This window comes from Triticum aestivum, chromosome 1A, assembly GCF_018294505.1.
Source record: "Triticum aestivum cultivar Chinese Spring chromosome 1A, IWGSC CS RefSeq v2.1, whole genome shotgun sequence".
In the NCBI taxonomy this organism is placed as follows: domain Eukaryota; kingdom Viridiplantae; phylum Streptophyta; class Magnoliopsida; order Poales; family Poaceae; genus Triticum; species Triticum aestivum.
Genome location: NC_057794.1, coordinates 192,031,201 through 192,055,560, shown reverse-complemented (window position 1 = coordinate 192,055,560; position 24,360 = coordinate 192,031,201). Strand labels below are relative to the sequence as shown.

General features: G+C 43.7%; 1 pseudogene; it reads right to left on the bottom strand.

Moving 5' to 3' along the window:
* Window positions 1-16,527: 16,527 nt before the first annotated feature.
* LOC123043041 (lysine-specific demethylase JMJ18-like) lies at window positions 16,528-23,584 on the bottom strand (annotated as a pseudogene).
* Window positions 23,585-24,360: the final 776 nt, after the last annotated feature.

The following is a 24,360-nucleotide window of genomic DNA, read 5'->3' as shown; positions in this document are numbered from 1 at the left end:
TTAGCACGCCTCCTATGCCATTACCACTAGCATCGCAATGAATCTCAAAGGGTTTGTCAAAGTTGGGTAAAGTAAGCATGGGAGCATGAGTAAGCAAGTTCTTAAGCTCATTGAAAGCGGTATCTTGGGATGGTCCCCAAACAAAAGGCGCATTCTTCTTGCTCAAAGCATGCAAAGGCGAAGCAATGGTGCTAAAATCCTTCACAAAGCGACGATAGAAACTCGCAAGGCCAAGAAAGCTATGCACTTGATGCAAATTGGTTGGTTCTGGCCATGTCTTAATAGCATTGATCTTGGACTCATCAACATGAACACCCTTAGAGGAAACAACAAAAACCCAAGAAAACGAACTTATCAACGCCAAAAAGGCATTTCTCCATATTAGCATAGAGTTGCTATTTTTGAAGAGTTTGCAAAACGGTTCGAACATGGGTGACATGATCTCTAAGAGATTTTCTATAAACAAGGCTATCATCAAAGTAGACCACAACAAATATATCAATGTAAGGGCGAAAAACATGATTCATAAGACGCATAAAAGTGCCCGGTGCTTCCGAGAGACCCATAGGCATGACTAACCACTCATACAAGCCAAACTTGGTTTTGAAAGTGGTTTTCCATTCAGCACCCTCTTGTACGCGGATTTGATAGTAACCACTCGTAAGATCAATTTTGGAAAATATAGTGGCACCACTAAGTTCATCAAGCATATCATCTAGGCGTGGAATGGGATACCTATAGCGAACGGTGATAGCATTGATAGGTCTACAATTGGAGCACATGCGAAAGCTATCGTCGCATTTTGGCACAAGAATGACCAGGACGGCACAAGGGCTCAAACTTTCACGCACATGTCCATGGTCTATGAGATGCTTTACTTGCCTTTGTATTTCTTTGGTTTCTTCGGGGTTGACGCGGTGGGGAGCTTTGTTCGGAAGCGATGCTCCAGGGATGAGGTCGATGCGGTGCTCAATGCCTCATAGTGAAGGTAGTCCCGGAGGTAGCTCATCGGGGAAAATGTCGTGAAATTCCCGCAAAATAGACGACAATACTAGAGGAAGAATGTGAGAAGTGTTAGTTTGTGGTGCATTGTCTTTGCACACAAGGATGTAGTGTAGGACACTAGATGGGTTCTCACACACTCCTCTTATCTCACTTTTGGTGGCAAACAGAACTAAGTTCATTTGCTCATCGTGGAGGTGTTCGATTTGGGCTTGTGGCGCTCACTCTCTTTTTGGTGGCTCGCTCTCTCACTATGATCTCCACGATGGGTGGCTTGCTTATCAGCGATCACTTGACTTGGCGACATTGGACGGAGGACGTACTCCTTGCCCTTCATCTTGAAGATGTAGTGGTTCGTTCGGCCGTTGTGGATGACTCCTCTATCGAATTGCCATGGGCGTCCAAGGAGAAGATGGAAAACGGTCATTGGAATAATGTCGCACTCCAAGGTGTCTTCGTAGGCGCCAATTTTGAAGGAGACTTGTACTCGGTGCTCGACTTGGATGGTGCCGGAGTCGCTAAGCCATTGCACTTTGTATGGATGTGGATGCTTCGTCTTGGGCAATTGGAGCTTGGAGCAAAGTTCTTCACTAGCGATGTTATGACAACTCCCTCCATCGATGATGACCTTGACGGATAGTCCATTGATGCCGGCCTTGGTGTGGAATATGTGGCATCTTTGGTCTTCTTCTTGGTGATGTTGGAGAGTCAAGACCTTGGAGACAACAAGAGCGGGACTTGAATCTTCATCGCAAAAGACTTGTTCCTCTTCATCGTTCACTTGCCGGTGCATGCCGACTTGCTCGATGGCGTCCATTTCTTCTTCACTCATTGAATCATAGGTGCCGTCGTTGTTGAGGATCATGGTCCACTTGTTGGTGCACTCATAGGACTTGTGGCCTCGGCCTCCACTTGTGAAGCATTTGAAGGAACTTGTCTTGACGGTCTCATCGGTTGGAGTGGATGATGATGAAGCTCTCGGCTTGAAGTTTCTCGTAGTAGGAGGATGACTTGGAGTTGACGAACCTTTCTTGGAACTCGACTTGTCGATGTTGCTAGTAGAAGGCTTGGTAGTCGGTGTTGGAGTCGTTGAAGCTTGGTTGTTGAAGAAGCCGTAGGACTTGGATGAGAACTTGGCATACTTGAAATCATCTTGCACCTGGTGTTCCGCTTTGGTAGCTTGATGCACTAGCTCGATGAGGTTCGAGTATGGTTGGAAGTCGGCGATCTTCTTGATAGGATGGTTGAGTCCATTCAAGAAACGTGCCATTGTTTGCTCATCGCCTTCCGTGACATTGGCTCGTATCATGGCAATCTCCATCTCCTTGTAGTACTCTTCAACGCTCTTGGTTCCTTGCTTGAGTAGTTGGAGTTTCTTGAAGAGGTCGCGGTTGTAGTAGGTAGGCACAAAGCGTGCTCTCATGACATCCTTCATTTGCGCCCAAGTAGTGATGGGTGGTTCACCTCTTGCCTCTCGGCGCTCGATAACTTGTTCCCATCAAATGAGGACATAGTCTTGGAACTCAAGGGATGCCATTGCGATCTTCTTCTCTTCTTCATAGTTGTGCAAACGGAAGATTTTGTCGACCTTAAATGCCCATGAAAGATATTCTTCGAGATCGTTGCTTCCATTGAACTTGGGCATGGTGAACTTGAGCTTTCCGTAGCGTTGTTCTTCATTGTGTTGGGGTCGGGGGTGATGACGCCCGTGTTGTAGATGATTGTCAAGCTCGTGTCGCTCTTGGTTAGGAGGGTTGTCAACCTCATGTTGCTCTTTTCGTGGAGGATTTCCATTGTTGTCATGCTCTTGATGAACTTGATGTTCTTGGCGAGCTTGTGGGGGAGCTTGTCGAGCTCGAGGAGGAGCTTGAGGGACTTGACGATGCACGCGAGCTTGAAATCTCCGTTCTTGAATTTCTTCTCGAAATGCTTCTTCTTGTTCTCAAGCTTGTCGGCATCGGTTGGCTACTGCTTGACTTGAATCTTGGAGGGCTTGTTGCACCGCAAGTGCTTGAGCTTCATGGAGTTGTTCTTCTTGGTGTTGTGCCTTGACATCTTGTGCAACTTGGTGTAGACGCGCTCGCTCTTCCTCTTCATGTTGGCGTTGTTGTTGCCATTCTCGTGCTAGCGCAAAAGCCTCTTGGGTTTCATGTCGTCGGCGCTCTTGAGAGTCGGTGTCGCATAGAGGATTGAGGCTTGGTTGATGATCGTTGCGTGTGGCACGGCGTAGAGTGTTTGATGTCGGTGTACTTGAGCCAAAGAGGGTGAAGTTGGAGTGTCGACTTGAGCAAGTCCTTCTTGATGAAGACGAAGAGGAAGAAGAGCGGTTGAGCAACAAAGCGCAAATTTCATCCATCCTTGCGTCATTCTCTTGCTTGTGATCGTCAAGCTTGTGGTCGAAGTAGTCCCTTGTACGTTGCTCGGAGAGTCGCAAGTCGGCGGCGAGGTTGTCGATGCGTTCACTCATGGCTTGTTGCCCTTGATGCAAAGCACGTTGTGCACCAAAGAGGTGGCTCTTGGTGAAGTAGGAGTTCATGTCGTCGTCGTGCTCAATGAAGAGTGGATTGGTAGAAGTACTTTGCATATCCATCATTCCAAGATACACCAAGTGAGTGGTAGAAAGAGAAGAACGAATACCAAATGTACCTTGACCGAAGTTGAAAGTGGATCGATGATCACTCCAATGTAGGACAAGGAAATAGCACAATTGGTACTAGCTCTTGTCGGTTTCTCACACCTACACAAGTAAAAGCTTATGGTGGAGCTTGGTTAGGATGGTGGCACAAAATTTGATGCAATTTTAAGTGAGCTTCAATAATGTTGGAAAAGATTGCAAGATGCAATGTAACAAGTAGACCAAGCATAGAAGGTACACGGAAACACACATGCAAAAAGATAAGTGGGGTTGGGCAACCAAGGATGAGCCAAAATGTGCACAACCTACTTAGCAAAAATGCAACGACTTCTATCCCAAGTATGCTCTATGCAAGGTGTTTCTATGATATGATCCAAGATGACTGAGTATGACAATCTTAATGATGTATGATGTTATGGTTCTTGCTTAAAAGCTCTTTGCTTATCTTTCATCTTTGCTTAACAGCTTGTTTGGCTCTTCGATGTTGGAGCTCTTTTCTCATGCAATGCTTGACGAACCAAGATAGCAATAGAATATGCGATGACAACTTTGTGACACAAGAGATGATACCAATATATGCAACAATGATGTATGTATGCTATGGGAAGTATGATCACTAATGTGCACAAGTCTTGTTGCCGGCAATACTCAATGGCTAGTCTCGATGGGTAAGCAATGCAAGGGGATAAGGCTATGATGGCTATCAATGTAATGGCAAGAATGATGTATCACAATACCAAGACGAGGTTACCGGGCTTGCTTCTGGTATGGTGTCAAAATGGTGGCACGAATACCAAGGTGTAGTCGAGGTGGTCGTTGTTGATGATGCATCTATGGCGAAGATGAGTGGCGGTGATGTCGATGTTGAACCGTACCTAGGTAGCCGAAACATGAAAGGATATGGAACCGCAACTCAAATTCTCAAAGCTCGAAGTGGCAACACGTGTCGGAGAGCAAAACGGGCCAAATGGTGGTGGGATGCGGAAGTGGTGATGGTGTAGTGGTGGTGGGAGTGCGTATGCGGAAATGTGGGGCAGTGGTGGTGACTAAACTAAAAAAATCAGTTTCGTCAAGGAACTCCGGGCGTCCGATGAGGAGCGGTCGTCCGGTCGTCGGACGTCCGGTGGCTAGCGGACGTCCAGCGCCTGGGCACTGCTCGGGCACGGGATGAACTTCACATGGGCGGGGTGGATGAGGTGAACTTCGTCGATTGTGGGCGATTTCGTGGATGGAAAGTGGTGGAGACAAAGGGGAAAAGCTAGATCCACTCAAAACAAAGCAAATCCATGGATCCAAACCAACAAAATCTCAACACACTAACAACTCACAAAAAAATTGGGGCTATTTTTGTGGGGAATTTTCGAATTAGGATGAAAAACAACAAAACAAGGCTAGCAACACAACGGGGAGGCTTCGAAATCATGATCAACGTGGCTCATGATACCAAGATGATGTAGGGTAGAACCCTAATCGCCCGATCTTTCACGAAAGGAGAGGAATCCCGCGAAGAACACGAAGAATGTGAGGGGGAAACGAGGGAAAACACAAGGGAAACACAAGAGAATCACTAAACCAACACAAGAAAGTCACACATGTGCTAGATCCTCGGATACATAGGGTTCACATGGTACACGATCAACCAAGGATGATACAAAGGTAACGGTCTTCTCTGTGAGGAGGTCTTGATGTTCTTCCCTAAAGAGGGGTCTTGAATCCGCTTGGGGGATCTTCTCCGTAGGAGGCCCGAATCTCCGAGGAGAAGGTAACCAAGTGGATTAGCAAAGCTCTCACACGAAATATGAGCTAATCCTTTGCTAACCCTAGCTAGAAGGAATAGGAGGTCTATATATAGTCTAAGTGCAAATGGGGGCGAAAGTAGGGGTACATGGGCCTCAGGCCCGAATCTAGACGCAGCCAGGTACCGGACGTCCACTGGTGGCCAATCGTCCGGTGTCTCAGGAGCGGCCGGTCATGCGGTGTCCTCCGTACGTTCGTTGGTTCTGCTCTGCGATGGGGGTGCTGGACATCTGGTAGCTCCGGACTTCCGCTGATGTTGGCTCGGGTGCGGTCACGGCGGTCGTCCGGTCTGGACCGGACGTCCGCTCGCTGGGGCTCGGCTGATGCTTCAGGCGCCGGACGTCCGGTCCTGGCCGGTCGTCCGATGGCTGGGACTTTTCCTTGAGCCCTCCTTCTTCTCCGTCTTCTCGTCCATCTTCCTCTTCTTCTTGTGCTTGCTCCTTAGCTTCTCCATGATACCTGAGTATGCACAGAGTGTCCGTATGAGGTAGTAGCCATGTCTCATGTGCATCAAAGTGGAAATGTGAAAGGAGAGATGGCACCTCGGTTTCAAGAGCTCTTGCACGCGCTCTTGTCATGGATCCAAGAGGTGTCATAGGACATGTAGTTGGCTCCATGGGGATGGCCTTGGGATGCTCCGTATCAAGGGCGGAGGCAGCTCGCCTCCAAGCTGCAGCTCATCAGGAAATTGCCGCTGCATCTCAGTACGACCCCAGCTACAACTTTGATCCATGGGCATAGACCAACTTAGGCCAAAAGCCTAAGCTTGGGGGAGTATGTATCTCTCACCGACATTACATTCATGTTCACATGCTCATGCCAGTTGTCGGTGCTCATACTTTTTCATTGTACCATCCATGCTAGTTTATTCTCATTTTCTCACTTTCTTCTTGTGTGTTTGAAAAACCTTAAGAAAAACAAAAAATTAGTTGTAGCTTTTAGCTAGTTTACTTTCCATGCCAGTAGTAGTAATTAAAAAGAAAACCCAAAAAGATTTCTCGTTCTTCTTTTGCTTGTTGGGAGCTTTCCCATGTAAATAGTTTTGTTTCTTTTCTTTCCTTTGGGGGTCGAGAGGAGAAGACCATAATGAAAATGTTGAGTGGCTCTTATATGCATTATTGTTGATCTAACAAAGAGCCCATATTACCTTGTCTTCTCTCTTGAATTGAATGCTTGCAGATTCCAGCTTAGTCCAATGCACATGCACTATTATTATTATCCACACTATTCGGTTGTGCAAGTGAAAGGCAATAATGATGATTATATGATGAACTTATTGAGAGGAGGAAAGCTGGTATGAACTCGACCTCTCTTGTTTTTGTAAATATGATTAGTTCATCGTTCCTGATTCAGCCTATTATGAAAGAAACATATTTGCAATGACAATTAGAGATTATAGTTGCTTATGCCATGCTTAATTTGCTAGGAGTTTATAATGGTTTACCTTTCGTGCCAACATGCTATTAAAATGGTTGTGATATGGTGTGATAGGGTGGTATCCTCTTTTAAACGATTCGAGTGGCTTAACTTGGCACATGTTCACGCATGTAGTTGAAACAAAATCAACATAGCCTCCACGATATTTATGTTCATGGTGCATTATATCCTACTCATGCTTGCATTCGGTGTTGATTAATTTTAATGCATGTTCATGATTGTTGTCGCTCTCTAGCTAGTCACTTCCCAGTCTTTTTCTAGCCTTCACTTGTACTAAGCGGGAATACTGCTTGTGCATCCAATTCCATAAACCCCAAAGTTATTCCATATGAGTCCACCATACCTACCTATATACGGTATCTACCTGCCGTTCCAAGTAAATTTGTATGTGCCAAACTCTAAACCTTCAAATAAACATTCTGTTTTGTATGCTCGAATAGCTCATGTATCAACTAGGGCTGTCTGTATCCTCCATGCTAGGCGGGTTATTCTCAAGAGGAGTGGACTCCGCTCCTCACTCACGAGAAAATGGCTGGTCACCGGGATTCCCAGTCCCATGCTCAAATCAAATCAAAATAATTGCAAACAAAACTCCCCTAGGATTGTTGTTAGTTGGAGGCACCCGTTGTTTCGGGCGAGCCATGGATTGATGCTTGTTGGTGGTGGGGGAGTATAAACTTTACCATTCTGCTTGGGAACCGCCTATAATGTGTGTAGCATGGAAGATATCGAGATCTCTCGGTTGTTATGGTATACCGCTCAAAATATTATTCATATGTATTTAAAAATCGAGCTCTGGCACCTCTACAAATCCCTGCTTCCCTCTGCGAAGGGCTTATCTATTTACTTTTATGTTGAGTCATCATCCTCTTATTAAAAAACACTAGTTGGAGAGCACCGCTGTCATTTGCATACATTATTGTTAGTTTACATTGAGTATGACTGTGACTGGATCTCTTTTACCATGAATTACAATGTCTAGTCAGTCCTTGATCTTTAAAGGTGCTCTGCATTTATGTTTTGCGGTCTCAGAAAGGGCTAGCGAGATACCATCTTGTTATATCATATCATGATTGTTCTGAGAAAGTGTTGTCATCCAAGATTTGTTATTATTGCTCGCTAGCTGATTATGCCATTGATATGAGTAAACATGTGACCTAAATGTTATTGTGAATATGGTTAGTTCATAATCTTTGCTGAAAACTTGAATACTGGCTTTACATATTTACAACAAGAAGAGCAAACAGAGTTTGTAAAAGTTTTTCTTTATCACTTTCAGTTTATCAACTGAATTGCTTGAGGACAAGCAAAGGTTTAAGCTTAGGGGAGTTGATACGTCTCCGTCGTATCTACTTTTCCAAACACTTTTGCCCTTGTTTTGGAATCTAACTTGCATGATTTGAATGGAACTAACCCGGGCTGGCGCTGTTTTCAGCAGAATTGCCATGGTGTTATTTTTGTGCAGAAATAAAAGTTCTCGGAATGATGCTCATCAACCTTCCTCCATCACCAATTTCATGATGCTCACCGCCGTGCGTGAGTAATTCAATCGTAGGCTTGCTGGACGGTGATGGGTTAGATGAGATTTATCATGTAATCGAGTTAGTTTTGTTAGGGTTTGATCCCTAGTATCCACTATGTTCTGAGATTGATGTTGCTATGACTTTGCTATGCTTAATGCTTGTCACTAGGGCCCGAGTGCCATGATTTCAGATCTGAACCTATTATGTTTTCATGAATATATGTGAGTTCTTGATCCTATCTTGCAAGTCTATAGTCACCTATTATGTGTTATGATCCGTTAACCCCGAAGTGACAATAATCGGGACCATTACCGGTGATAACCGTAGTTTGAGGAGTTCATGTATTCACTATGTGTTAATGCTTTGGTCTGGTACTCTACTAAAAGGAGGCCTTAATATCCCTTAGTTTCCAATAGGACCCCGCTGCCACGGGAGGGTAGGACAAAAGATGTCATGCAGGTTCTTTTCCATAAGCACGTATGACTATATTCAGAATACATGCCTACATTACATTGATGAACAGGAGCTAGTTCTGTGTCATCCTATGTTATAACTGTTGCATGATCGATCGCATCCGACATAATTCTCCATCACCGATCCAATGCCTACGAGCTTTTCATATATTGTTCTTTGCTTATTTACTATTCCGTTGCTACTGTTACAATCACTATAAAACCCAAAAATATTACTTTTGCTACCGTTACCATTATTATCATATTACTTTGCTACTAAATACCTTGCTGCAGATATTAAGTTTCCAGGTGTGGTTGAATTGACAACTCAGCTGCTCATAATTGAGAATATTCTTTGACTCTCCTTGTGTCGAGTCAATAAATTTGGGTTGAATACTCTACCCTTGAAAACTATTGCAATCCCCTATACTTGTGGGTTATCAGCCTCGCCGCCGCCCCGCGCCACCACGCTGCCCATCGCATCGCGTGCGCCGCCGCCCTTCGCCACGCCACCGTCGGGATCCGCGCCGTCCCGGCCGGATCCGGCCTCTTCGGTCACCCGCCGCCTCACTGGAGTTCGATCTCCGCCGGCGATGACTTCGCCTCAGATCTGCACGGGCTCATCCCGGTCCACTCCGAGATCTGCACCACTTTGTGCCAGATCCGCCCCGTCCAGTTTTCGGAGGGTATATTTTTCTCTAATTCCCGAATCACTGATATTTTTATGCCTCCTTCATCATGTCATATCTCGGTGCTCGGTGCTCCAAATCATGCATATGATATGTCAAATTGTTTGTCTCGTTGAGATATTCATGTTAGAAGCATTTCCATGCATATTACTGTCTATTATGATGCCATTTTCATTGATGAAAGACTGCTATAAAATGTTAGCTGCTGGTACTTATCAGATCATGTTGATTTGTCATTTTTGTTGCATTTGATGTGTGCATTATATGAGCATGAGGTCTACATGTGTTTTGAACTAAAATATGCCATCTTTATAGGGGGTGCAAGTCTTGTATTTTTGTGATCTATGTGATGACTAGCACGAGCATGCAAACTAGGCTTCGTGATGTTGCTGTTTTCAGGGACTTAGGATTTTGCTAAGTCCATTTCCTACTGTTATTTTGATGCCATATAAACTTGATGTTACATTGAGATCCATGCTTATTTTGGGATACTTCAGTGAGGATGTTTTGATTATGTGGTTATGATGTACTCATTCATGCCCCTGTTTGCAATTATGGAGTTCTCTAGCATGTCATTTTATTGCGCTACTTTTGCTATAAAATGTTCCTGGCAGAACGTTAACATGTTAATCAATATTGCCTTGGTTGTTGCTAGTGATACATGCATCCTATGAACTTGATCTTGTCATGGTTAGCTTCATGAGCATGTCATCTGCTATTGGTATGCTTATGTTGTCATGTAATGCTTTGTGGTGAGTGGCATGAGCTCACAAAGTTGCTATCATAATTCTGTTTATGCCATGCTCTATTTTTCTTCTAAGTCTGAAACTGTTAATAAAACTTGTTATGTTTACATGGGTGCCATCATATCTTCTGTGCCTTTTTGGCTCATGTTCAGTAAGGGATTTTTGTTCTATGCATTTAGTAGAATCATGTAATGCCTTTGTTTGCTATGATATGTTCCTGTAGCATGTTGTTTGCTTGCTCTAAACATTGCTTCCTGATGTTGTTTTTGATATGTTAGTATTTCCACTAAGTCTGTGAAGCTGATATCTTTTGCACTTTTGCCATGCTTGTTTGAACATGTTTTTGAGTGATTTAGCCATAGCTCAGTGTTCATGTTTTGTCAAGAATATCTTGTACATAACTTACATATCCTTTGTTGCTATGTTGGAGTGCAGTAGCTTAGTTACTTGTTGCATTCTAAGTATCATGTTGTTAATCGCAGATTTGCGTCATTCTTGTTTTGCTTGCCATTTACAAACCGTGCATTCGTTTCCGGTGATCTTTATATCTATTTCAACCAAAATCATCTCCTCTTTACAGCGGAATACTTGGTTTTCCAAGTTGATGCCTTTATCATTATTTCCCTTCCGAAGCACGCATATGCATTGCATATCATATCTCGCATATCATGCCATGTATTGCATCATGTTGCTTGTGCATTGCACCGTGATTGATTGTTGTTCCATTGCTTGTGTTCTTGTTTTGGGTAGATCCGGGAGATGAGTACGTGAATGAGGAACCTGTTGAGTACGCTAACGAGGATCAAGCTTTCGACAACTCTGAGAACATTGCGGGCAAGATGACCATACCCTCGAAATCACTTCTATCTTTGATTTGCTAGTTGTTCGTTCTATCGCTATGTCGTGCTACCTACCACTTGCTATATCATGCCTCCCATATTGACATGTCAAGCCTCTAACCCACCTTCCTAGCAAAACCGGTGTTTGGCTATGTTACCGCTTTTGCTCAACCCCTCTATTAGCGTTGCTAGTTGCAGGTGAAGTTGAAGTTTGTTCCATGTTGGAACATGGATATGTTGGGATATCATAATATCTCTTATTTTAATTAATGCATCTATATACTTGGTAAAGGGTGGAAGGCTCGGCCTTTTGCCTGGTGTTTTGTTCCACTCTTGCCGCCTTAGTTTCCGTCATACCGGTGTTATGTTCCTTGATTTTGCGTTCCTTACGAGGTTGGGTGTTATGGGAACCCCTTGACAGTTTGCTTTGAATAAAACTCCTCCAGCAAGGCCCAACCTTGGTTTTAACATTTGTCACCTAAGCCTTTTCCCTTGGGTTCCGCGGACTCAAGGGTCATCTTTATTTTAAATCCTCGGGCCAGTGCTCCTCCGAGTGTTGGTCCAAACTGGGCGGTGTCCGGCGCCCCCTGGGCAACCAGGGTCTATGCCAACCCGACGTCTGGACCATCCGGTGTGTCCTGAGAACGAGATACATGCGACTCCTATCGGGATGTGTTGGCACATCGGGTGGCTTTGCTGGTCTTGTTTTACCATTGTCGAAATGTCTTGTAACCGGGATTCCGAGACTGATCAGATCTTCCCGGGAGAAGGAATATCCTTTGTTGACTGTGAGAGCTTGTGATGGGCTAAGTTGGGACACCCCTGCAGGGTATAAACTTTCGAGAGTCGTGCCCACAGTTATGTGGCAGATGGGAATTTGTTAATATCCGGTTGTAGAGAACTTGACACTTGACTTAATTAAAATAAATCAACTGCGTGTGTAGCCGTGATGGTCTCTTTTCGGCGGAGTCCGGGAAGTGAACACGGTCTTGTGTTATGCTTGAACGTAAGTAGTTTCAGGATCACTTCTTGATCACTTCCAGCTTCTCGACCATGCGTTGCTTCTCTTCTCGCTCTTATTTGCGTATGTTAGCCACCATATATGCTTAGTGCTTGCTGCAGCTCCACCTCACTACCTTTTCCTACCCATAAGCTTAAATAGACTTGATCTTGCGGGTGTGAGATTGCTGAGTCCTCGTTACTCACGGATACTTCCAAACAGTTGCAGGTGCCGATGATGCCAGTGCAGGTGATGCTACCGAACTCAAGTGGGAGTTCGACAAGGATCTGGGTCGTTACTACGTTTCGTTTCCTGATGATCAGTAGTGGAGCCCAGTTGGGACGATCGGGGATCTAGCATTTGGGGTTGTCTTCCTTTATTGTGGTTCCGTAGCTGGACCTTTGATTGTACTTTGGATGATGTATGGATTATTTATGTATTGGTGAAGTGGCGATTGTAAGCCAACTCTTTATCCCCTTCTATTCAGTACATGAGATTGTGTAAAGATTACCCCTCTTGCGACAAAACTACCATGCGGCTATGCCTCTAAGTCATGCCCCGACACATGGGAGATATAGCCGCATTGTGGGTGTTACACTGCTGGAGGGGGATTCGATCACGGAGGGGCTCTACATCAACTTTGTTGCCCTTCTGATGATGTGTGAGTAGTTCACCACAGACCTACGGGTCCATAGCTAGTAGCTAGATGGCTTCTTCTCTCTCTTTGACCTCCAGTACAATGTTCTCCTCGATGTTCTTGGAGATCTATTCGATGTAATGACTTTTTGCGGTGTGTTTGTTGGTATGCGATGAATTGTGAGTTTATGATCAGATTATGCATGAATATTATTTGAGTTTTCTCTGAACTCTTTTATGCATGATTGTTAAGACTTTGTATTCCAATCTATTGATTTGGCCAACTAGATTGATTTTTCTTGCAATGGAAGAGGTGCTTTGTCATGGGTTCGATCTTGTGGTGCTCAATCCCAGTGACGAAAGGGGACATGACACGTATTTGCATCGTTGTCATTAAGGGTAAAAAGATGGGGTTTATTCATGTGTGAGTTTACTTTGTCTACATAAGGCGTTACTCCGTTATTAATGAACTTAATACTCTAGATGCATGCTGGATAGCGGTCGATGTGTGAAGTAACAGTAGTAGATGTAGAATCATTTCGGTCTACTTGTCTCGGACGTGATGCTTATATACATGATCATTGCCTTGGATATTGTTATGATTATTTGCTTTTCTATCAATTGCCCAACAGTAATTTGTTTACCCACTGTATGCTATTTTCAAGAGAGAAGACTCTAGTGAAAACTATGGCCCGGGGGTCTACTTTTAATCATATATTAAAATTAAAAATATCTTGCTGTAATTTTTCTTCATTTATTTTATTTTGTGTTTTAATTATCTATCTATCACTACGAGATGTGATCCTTGTAATTAACCGCCGAGGGATTGACAACTCCTTGTTCGCGTTGGGTGCAAGTATTTGTTATTTTGTGTGTAGGTACTGCTAACGAGGTGTTGCGTGGTTCTCCTACTGGATTGATAACCTTGGTTCTTAATTGAGGGAAATACTTATTTGTACTGTACTGCATCATCCTCTCCTCTTTGAGGAAATCCCAGTGCAGACTAAGGCATAGCCTAGTGGTGGGAAGGGGTTGATGCCTTCCCACCCACCCAGGTTCAAGGCACGGTACTTGCAATTTGGGTTTGTTGCACCAATTATACTATAGGGGGTTCCCTTACAGTCTTTCTGTCAAAAAATGCAGCTCACAAGTAGTAATATGTCAAGAACAATTGAAGTGTAATGCGAAGACAAACAGCAGCTGGGTAGAACAAAGCAGTTTAGGAAGATGGTCTGAAGACAAAGATGCAGATAGAGCGAATGTCTTCACCCAATATCTTCGAACAAAACGAGCAAGCAATGACTTCAGGAAACTAAACAGTAAGTAAAGGAATGAAGTGATAGAACCAGTTGCTCGAAGAAGACACGTGATTTGTTTGGCCGGTTCCAACTATTGTGACAGTTGTACGTCTAGTTGGGGAGGCTGAGATTGAACTCTGAAGACCTAGTCTTCACCTTATTCCCCTTGAGCTAAGATCCATAGATCTCGCCCAACCACTCGGGTAAGCCTTCAAGGTATACTTACAAACTTTCACAGACTTCATTCACTGGCAATCCACAATGACTCTTGGATGCTCAGAACACGACGCCTAACCGACTGGAAGATCACGACCTTCAAGTGCAACAAGTCTTTGGTTCACGCGGAACAAAAAGGCTTCGGTGATTCTCAAACACTTTTGGGCTCACGTTGTTTTGGGTTTGTCCTCGCAAGGATTCTCTCTCAAAGAATTCAGAGGTGGGTTGCTCTCAAATGACAAAAGTCATGCACTAACTCAGAGCAGCCACCAATTTATGATGGAGGGGATGGGCTATTTATAGCTAGGAGGCAACCCGACATGATATGTCCGAAATGACCCTGGGTCAATGGACAACTGACACGTGTCCAGCGGTCGGATTTCAAACACACGCGGGAGCTTGACTTAGGTTCCAAGTAAAGCTGACTCAACCAACTATGGAAAAGATTTTCTCTCATTGTCTTCACTCGAAGACATGGGATTTTAGGTTGAGCATCGCGTCATTTTCTGACTTTGTTTACCTAGACCCCACTTAACAGTGCGGTGGTCCCTATGACTCGGGAACGAAGAAAATGAAACTACCAAAAGACTACGTCTTCACGCTCCATTGTCTTCAAGCGAAAGTCTTCGCGTACCATTATCTTCAACACAAATGTCTTCATGAACCACCATTATCTGCAATATCTTCATACATTTTTAGGGGACATCTTCGATGGGTAAATCGAATCAATGAGGACTTCTACCTGTGTTCTCCTATGAATCTCACAAACACATTAGTCCCTCAACCAAGTTTGTTGTCAATACTCCAAAATCAACAAAGGGTGGCATTAGATGCACTTACAGAGTGAAGTTGAAAATGCTAAAGCGAGAAAAAATATGATACAATTGCTTGGTTTGGCACCGGGGTGTTCATGATTTATACTTTATACGAGGAAGATCGAGTTATGCCATGCTTACACGATTAAATGAGTAGTAATAACATTCATTAACATAGATATTTTGAAGAGTAACAATTATTTTATCGCATTCTTTTATATTATTGTTTTCATATCTATTACGTCATCGTTTCTCAACATTCATACCTAAAAAAAGATTACATGATTAAGACATGTTAGGTAGTACCATAGGCCACAAAGTATCAACCATCAGAATTTGATGGTATCATCAACATCATTATAAAGCACGCATCAAGGCAAGGAAGTAATTGCCTGCCATCTTAGCTATGAAAATGAGACCAAAGAAACTTAATGATGTTGTTTTATGACGAAATAGGGTTATCCATCTCACACATAGTGGCAGTAATGTACCAATCAATCGGAGAGACGCGGGCCTGAGGCCGCCAGGGCCGGGACAACACTAGCAAGGAGTGTCTCGACGGCTCCGAGTCAGCCACAACCGCGGATGCATCACCGCCTCCTCGCGAGAGCCGTCACCGTGGCCCCGGGGGCGCCAGAGACGAGAGGGGCCGCCTGCATGGGAGGCAGGCCGCGAACGCCCCCGCAACCGGTCGCAGACCACAAACCCCACCACATCCGACAAGCACCAGCAGGACTTGATCGAGGCCGCAGGATGACGAAACTGCAGGGGGGCACCCATGGGAACGGCCAGGAACGCCGGAATCGCTAGTGGGGGCGGCCCGAGAATCGTGGGGGCAATCCCCGGGCGAAGGTGGTGGAGGCACGTGAGGAGGGGGCGTCCGCGACTATCGAGGATGACAAGGGGGCCGCAGCTAATCGGAGAGCGCAAGGTCAGGCCCTTGGGCGGCCGAATCCATCATCGCCGAACCAGCAGGGGGGCGCTGCAGTACGGTGGCATGGCACGCGGTGCGGGGGTTGGGCGTGAGGGGCCCAAATCAGCTCCACCGCCACCTACCGTGTCGGCCCTTCGACAACTACGATGCAGGGGAGGCCGGCGCCGGTGGCTAAGGTTACCCCGTGTCAACAGAGATTGGTGGCGCAAGGCGAGGGGGGGAGGGGAGGGGTATTATGCAGCTGAACCAGTGAGATGTATCAGGAACATCTATTTCCTCGGATATTTCCAATGGAGTTTTTGAATAGTACCATAGGCCACAAAGTATCAACAATCAGAATTTGATGGTATCATCAACATCATCATTATAAAACACAAATCAAGGCAAGGAAGTAATTGCCTGCCATCTTAGCCATGAAAATGAGACCAAAGAAACTTAATAATGGTGTTTTATGATGAAAAAGGGTTATCCAACTCACACATAGTGGCAGTAATGGACCAACCAATCAAAAATTCGAAATCATTTTGTTCTTTTTTTTACTTTCCTGCAACAAGGTTTTGTACATAAACTTTTGATAAACGAATGGTCAACTTGTTACATTGGTTACCATGATCCTGGCTAATCAGGACACAATTAGAGAGAAAATAACCTTTTGCCATCAAGTAAAAATAAATTTGGATCATTGCAAAACTAAATGGAAGATCAGGAAATGCAATTCTATAAGAATGCAGGTAAATGGTGGTTCTAGTTTAATTTCTAATGGTTCCCTAAAGAAGCAATCTAGGATGAGTTACTAAAAATGGTTTATCTATTCAAGGCTCTATTTATCTACATAATTCTTCATCTCATCCTGCAGACCTGCCCTGTTATCCATCCTGCCACTGATTGCTTTGTTCATGACAATTAGTTCTTGTTCTTCTGGGCATTTAGCCTTCTTAAGGAGCCTGCTGGGTTTAGTCTCCTCAGCACAGGAATTATTGTGGAAACTGGATCGTTCAGATTCATTGCTGGCAATATCAACCCCAAGTAACCTTACAGAGGAGGTGTATGCTTAGACAACCAATAATCTAAGCACTTGTGGTCGGGATCTAGAGCCTCGATTACCTGTAAAAAAACAAAGGGTTTCTTAGTAACTATAACCTGTGATAATGAAGTGACTACTCTGAGAGAAACAAAAGCTATACATCTCCTGAAAATCTACCTCAATTATTGGTGGGGAAAAGAAACCAAACATTTCAAGCCCATTTACAGAATCGTTCGATAATAAAGCAGGAACGCCAGATTTTCCAGCCCTACATTGCTTTTTTATCTCTTCATTCACCCTGTCTCTCACACTATCCCAACACTGCATTGGTGAAGTGTGAGTAAAAGAAACCTCAGGAAACTCCTCCACAGCCACCTGTAATGATTTTGGGAACATAGCTGTCATATGACCCACAATAAAGCAAATGAGGTCAAGCCTGAAAATGGGAGGTATTTCGAATTACAAATACCCTAAACAATGGTCCGAGAAGTCCAGCATCAATAACTTCTGAAATGTAACAGCATATTCTTGTCGGATCTAGTACGCTGTGAAATGTCACTCGGCTCCTAAATCCTGCAAAGATGTCATTTTCTCTTAATTTTACCATTTTTACACACCATAAAATATTCATTACACTATTTAGGGACCAACTATTACTGTTTACCAAACATTTCAAGCCCATTTACAGAATTAGTTGGATTACTTGTCTGCAGGGACCCCAACTCCAAAATCTACCTCAACTATTTACCTTTTGGGAAGATAGCTTGATGGCTGCACCAATTTTTGCCAACTATTACTGTTCCTTGGTCGAGTTGCTCAACCTGATGTCGTAATTTTGCTGGCCAGGAGACTTCATTGGATTGGCTTGAAGAAGGTTTGCCCAGTTGACTAACCTGGGCACGTGAAGCCTTGGCCACACAGTATTCAGTCTCAATGCCAAACAGTTCCTTAGTAGTTTTGGAAGGTAGAGTAGATCCTGTTGATATTCGAGAAGGGCATGATAATTCAGATGAATGACTCAAGGACTGTGTGCACTGGAAACTTGAAATAGTTGGATTACTTGTCTGCAGGGACCCCAACTCCATGGCCATCTTGTCCTTGTCAATCTTTCCTAAAGCACTAAATGTAGAGCTTGAGAAACCTGTTGTATTTGATGTGCTAGAACTACATACTAACTCTTCTTTTATTCTAGGACTACTGGATGGACCTTCTATGTTCAGATTAACACATCTATTCTGCACTTCCTTCTCTTGCGGATATCCCGCTGACTTGTCAAGGTCCTTGCAGCCATCAAAGCCGCAATCAGTGTTGACATCAATAATTGATCCAGATAAATTTGTACTTTTACTTAAGTCCATCTTCTGCTGCGTAGAAGCAGATAGGCAAACTAAGCCTACATCATACTCTTTCCACTGATACACTGCAGCTGGATCTCCCTCCAGAGCTGCAACAAGAGCATTCAGCTCCTCCATACTGTATCGGTGCAACACAAATTTTCTATCCATTTCACATGAACATAAAAGATTTGCATGATTTAAGCAAGCAAAACGGTTTGGCGAGCATTGGCAACTGACAGCAGATAAATGAAGATCATAAAAGCATGAAAAGCATTCGCGGTCCGTTGAATCATAATCCTGATCCATCTTCTTACATTGCAAAAGAGCATTCGCCTCACGTGCTGCACCTTCCATTTTAATTCTTGTCTGAAATAATGGGCCAAAAGTAAAAATAAAACTTAATTTCGTTGAGTGAGAACTGACAAATAATTAATGCCAGAATTGAGAAATACCTTAAATGCACTTGTGAGCATTCCATTTTTTCCACAGGTATCAAGCCATATGTATTCCTTCTGACCACTCTTGCAGTTGTGTAGGTTCGCCCAAACCTGTCTGAGAGCTGTTTGTACAGTTTTAAGTAATAACTTGTCATGTGATATTGATGTCTTGCGCCGCTGATCTCTGTATAGCTCAACAGCACATTGTCCATGGGGCAGCCAGTCCACAGGAGCAACATTTACTGCCTCTGCGCAGTTGAAGCCACAGTTGAACCCAGAATGGTAAGCTCGTGGTAATGTCAGAACAAACTCGCCTGGATTCTGAACAACACGGTAAACAGGAATTCCTTCTGATTTTAGAACAGAAGGGGATAACTGTGTGACCTGCACAAAGCAATTCAGAATCAAAAATTGATGAAGGTGCAAAGAACATTTGCATAATGCAGGACGAGGATGTGTTGCGTGCATGGAGTTGGAAGTGGGAATTGGGGATCTGATCAGAGGGGTTAGCGAGGTTTGCCCTCAGGCACACCTAGGGGTTCTTCTCCTGCCATGGCCGCTGGAGGCTAACTCTAAGTTGGGGCAATTTTCTATATTTCATGATTTATAACCCTAATACAAACTATCCTCCCTTTATATAGATCAAAAAGAGCCAGGCACAGTGATGGCCGCGGGCATACTTCTCATCACAGTCAAAGCACGTGCCTTTAGCGTGCCGCAGCAGCAGGCTGTTTGGGTCGTTGACTTGGTTGCTTTGGAAGACAACGTTGTGCCTAGGGATGGTGCGTACTCATCATCTGAGAGACAACGCTGCTCATAAGAGAGTGCTAAGCTCATGGCAGCCTCAAGGTTCAATGGGTACTGCAAGTCCACATCAGTACGGATGGGCTTGCGGAGCCCAGCAACAGACAAACAGCTCGACTTGCTGCTCTTCCAAGAGACTAACACCTGCAAAAAGAGTGAGAATTTCTTCTTGTAGTCACACACCGAGCCTGTTTGTTTCAAGTGTTCAATTTCCGCCAGCCGACTAGTCCTGATCGTCGGCCCAAAACTACGGTTGTATTTGACGAACTTTGGTCATGGTGGTTCGCCATGCATCATCTCCAACCGGCTGTCCCATAGTGCAGCATCATCAGCGAGGTGATAGGAGGTCATCCACACCTTTTCCTTGTCCTCCGTCTGGTGGCCCTTGAAGAATCGCTCAACACAGTTCAAGCAAGGCAACGGGCTGCCCTCCCCTCTATAGTTAGGGAATTCTAGCTTGTGGAACTTCGGAGCAGCACGGCGTTCCTCCCGGTAAGCGAAAGATGCTGCCAGTGCAGCAGCACAGCTGTGCTGTCAATCTCATCATCATTTTTGTTGGGCGCCTTGCTGGATCCTCCCTTCTCCAGAAGGTTGATGGATACCCTAGCAGCCACTAGTTGTTCCTTCAATGTTGCGACAGCTCGGGTAGCGGTTTTAGGTCAGATAGAGGGGGGGGGGGTCTACCAAAATGGTTTCTCCAACTAATAATCCGATTATAAATCATGAAAAAATTATGATAAAAAATCAGGCAATGATACTGAATAAAGTAATATGTTCACTGAAGAAAATTGCATAATGCTCTCTTTGATTCCAGGATGGTAAGTAGTCTTCAATCCACATGGACTCTTGGTTCCAAAAAGCATTTACTAGGTTACATTGCAAACAGTGGGTTCTTGTTATCATAATCACTAGGTCAATACACAATAAAAATGTTACCAGCTCATGCAGGAGATCAGGCTGTTCTTCAAACAGTCTTGGCAAGTTCCTTCTCATAGCATCTTCTAGCTTCACTGCATTTTCACCAGGAACACCATACCATACTTTTTGTTCACCAAAATGCATGTAATTCAGAGAATAAAGGAAATGATCTTCCACATGCTACAGCAACATAAAGAACAAGGATATATGAGAACGTGGACCCTAATCAACGTGTCACAGTCATGTATATATTTAAAATTATTAGTCTCAAGATAACCCAACAAAAGGGTTGCATGGCACAGAAGATTTGAAGCACTCAGCTACTAGCATCTTTCAACCACCTACAAAAATACTGCAATATATTCCCTCTGTACACAAATGTAAGATGTTTTAGCAGTTTAATTTAAACTGCAAAAACGTCCTACATTTGTTTACAGAGGGAGTACTTAGCAAGGTTCAAGCCAACTTGCGTGCGCACATGATTTAGGAGCATTATACTATTATTATCCACATTTCATGAGATGGATGAGAAATAGAAGAATGAAAAATCTTACCCAGCAAAATGATGAGAAACACATCCCAACATAAAGCCAAGGGACCACAACACCAGATATATCCTCAGTTTCAAATGAAAGAACAGATCTAGGTTGTCGTCGCAGATTATTCAAGTTCCAGCAAGATAAACCATATGGATCTTGCTTATTTGCATCTGATAGAGATGATTTAGAGAATCCACTACTAAATATTGCAGTGTCCAGATCAGCACCATAATCCACCTACGCAAAGATAGTTTGATGTCAATCAGTAAAAACTTAAATCCTAATAAGAGCATAATCTACACATAAGCAACCAGGGTACCTCAACTTCATCATCAGGGCATACAACTATCCGCCAATATTCTCCCTCAATTTCCTCAACTGATGGTCGCCACATTTCTTTGTGCTGTTTAATTTCAAAAAGAGAAATTTCATCACTTCCCTTCATTCCAAAATATTGCTCCTTGAACATATCAGCGTATTTCTGGAACTCCTCTAGTGTGAAATCTGAGCCAGACTGAAAGCCAAACTTCTCATCCTGGTCTGCAGAGTCAGCGCTACGTCGCTTCTGAGACATCCCAAACCTCAGTTTCTTTCTTCTCTTTCTTTTCTTCTGAACTCGAGGTTGTGTTTCTTTTTTGGGGGGTTCCCGATTTTGAAGCTTGTCAACTTGTTGAACTCGGGTGTTGAACTCTGTACATTTCCAAAAGCTCTTCTCCTTTAGAGGACATGGTGGTCTCCAAGAAGATGGTGGAACAATACGACAAATTCCATATTTTTCTACTTGAGGACGAATGCTAGTAATGTACCCAATTGCATCTTTGAATTCCTGATGTAAAAGAGTTATACACTGTCAATCCACATAACATAGTTCTGCTAGTGAAGAGAATAGTCCACAAACCTCCTCAGTTGGGGTAAATACAGGAGCATCATCAATTTCAGGTCTGTTCGATTCATCTGGATGCCACTTTCCATATGTCTGCCCATAATAAATTAAAGAAATGAGACAAACAAGTTAGGCACATGATAATCACATAAACTATAAGCGATGGAAAATGATAAATTTGTTCTGATCAAGTTGAAACTTTTGAAGAGCGTACAGTTGTTGTTCCGCCACCCTGAGAAATAGTAGTCATAACAAGATCAACTTCTAGATTAAAATTTCACTTAATTGGAAAGCACTACAGGGCTAATGTTCTCATAGTAGGCAGGAATTTAGACCGAGTTCAGCATACTAATGTATTGTATAATCTCCTTATGAATTTAACCCATGGATTGTGTCATTGATTGGTGAATTAGTAAAATTATTTCATAGTTCGAGTTCTCTATGTTTGCATAACTTAGCAATGGAATTGCTGATTCGATTGCATAGGAGAAGTACCCAATCGGAACAAGACTCACAAATTGTATTCCTACAAGTCAAAACGAATTTAAGTAGGTCAGATCCACCTAGATTGTTCAAAATTTTGCGCCACAATTATACAATCAACATGATCTTTTTTTTGAATATTTACTGCAGGGTAAAAACCCCACAGCCCTTTATTGCATCAAACAAAGAACAAACTGTACAGAGGAAGTTTAAAGGTACAAGCCTAACCTAAGAAGGATAGAAAACTTACAATTATTACAAATCATTATTACAAAGAAACTAGATCAATCCTAGGGGAAACTAGATCTTTTTCTCGGAATTCTAGAACACGAAGAAATCATTATTACAAAGAAACACATAATCATCAATCAGGCAATATCCAAATCGAAGACCAATTCCACCAACCCGCGATCGCAAAATACGTGACCCCCCTCCCCCACTCCCATCTCCTTCCTTGCATGCGTTCATCAATTCAACTAATATTTTCCAATCCACAACCGGGCCCAAGAACCAGCATGGAACACACGCCCTCCACAAATCGCATCTCACTGCTGCATATATTCCATTGCCCTAGAATTGAGTCATGACCTATACATTGAAATCCATACGAGCAAACGGGAAACAATTCATAGTATACGCATAACAGATATTATATCCCTCATCAATCAAACAAAACCGCTACTGCTTCCGAACCAAACAAACTAACAGGAACAATTCTCGACGTACACAACCGCTGATCAATAACAGTTCTTCAATCAATCAATAGGAACAAAGAAAACAACCCGTACATGGTATTAAAAAAAAAAGCACACGGCCTGATCTACTAGCATGTAATATCTTCGAGACCCGTACCTGCGGCGGCGCGGCCGTGGAAGCCGGCTCCGGCGAGGCCGTTCTGCCTCGCATTCTCCTTTTCTTGCCGCGGAGCGAGGGCAAACGGGGGCCGCCGCCCTCCTCCTCCCTGGGGGAGGCGGAGGAGGAAACCATGGCGCGGCGGGCGAGATGCGTTGGTGGTCAGAAGAAGCTATCGCGGAAAGGGAAGTCCTCAGACCCCGCGTCGCGATTTGGTTTTACCGGGAGGTGACGACCCCCGCACGTGCTCTACAGCCGGGGTCCCCGAGTTAGGGTCGCGCTCGGGGTGGCGGGGTAGGGCGCCGCTGTATTCTACTACTCGTTCAGCCTGAGTAACGTGTTTTAGAAGGACAACCCTGCAGTAGCCGACTGGCTAGGGTTTGCTACTTACGGGTTACTCGAAAATCTGACCATGATAAGTGCCACACCATGGCACGAAGCAATTTCATTCTGACATTTTTTTATGACAAATCTAGTTACGTGAGAATGACAACTTAGTTGTGAAGCATGGTATTTTTTATTTGGATGGTAAGTTTCAGCTTTTTTGAGGCTTTTATTTTTTTCAAATGGCAATGTTAGTTGTAAAAACATCAGAGTGGGATTACTCCATGCCTCATGTGCGACACTTATAATTTAAGCTATTTAATAGTTCAACGTAGATTTTTTTCTTTGATTGGTTTGAGGTTGAGATATGTTGTGGGAAGGGAATACATAGGCAAAGATATACGGAAGCACACCATCGCATATTTCATTACAAAGCAAACGCTAATTTCTTCATCCATTGAAATACCCGTCGGCGCGACACAGGGGCCCATAAGAAATTTGTATCAGGTTCATATTAGTCATGAAATAATTAATCATTGATCAAGGGGATTTAATTGATTTACGCATGACCTCAAATCATTTAATTTTGGGCTATCCTAAAGGGGATTTAGTAGCCCAGTATCCTGCTTTATTTTCGTCGGTCTATTTTCACCTCATCTCCCACCACCTCCTCTTACTGGTTTATTTTCGTCTCATCTTCCACCACCCCTCTCACTGGCTTATTTTCTCCATTTCATTTA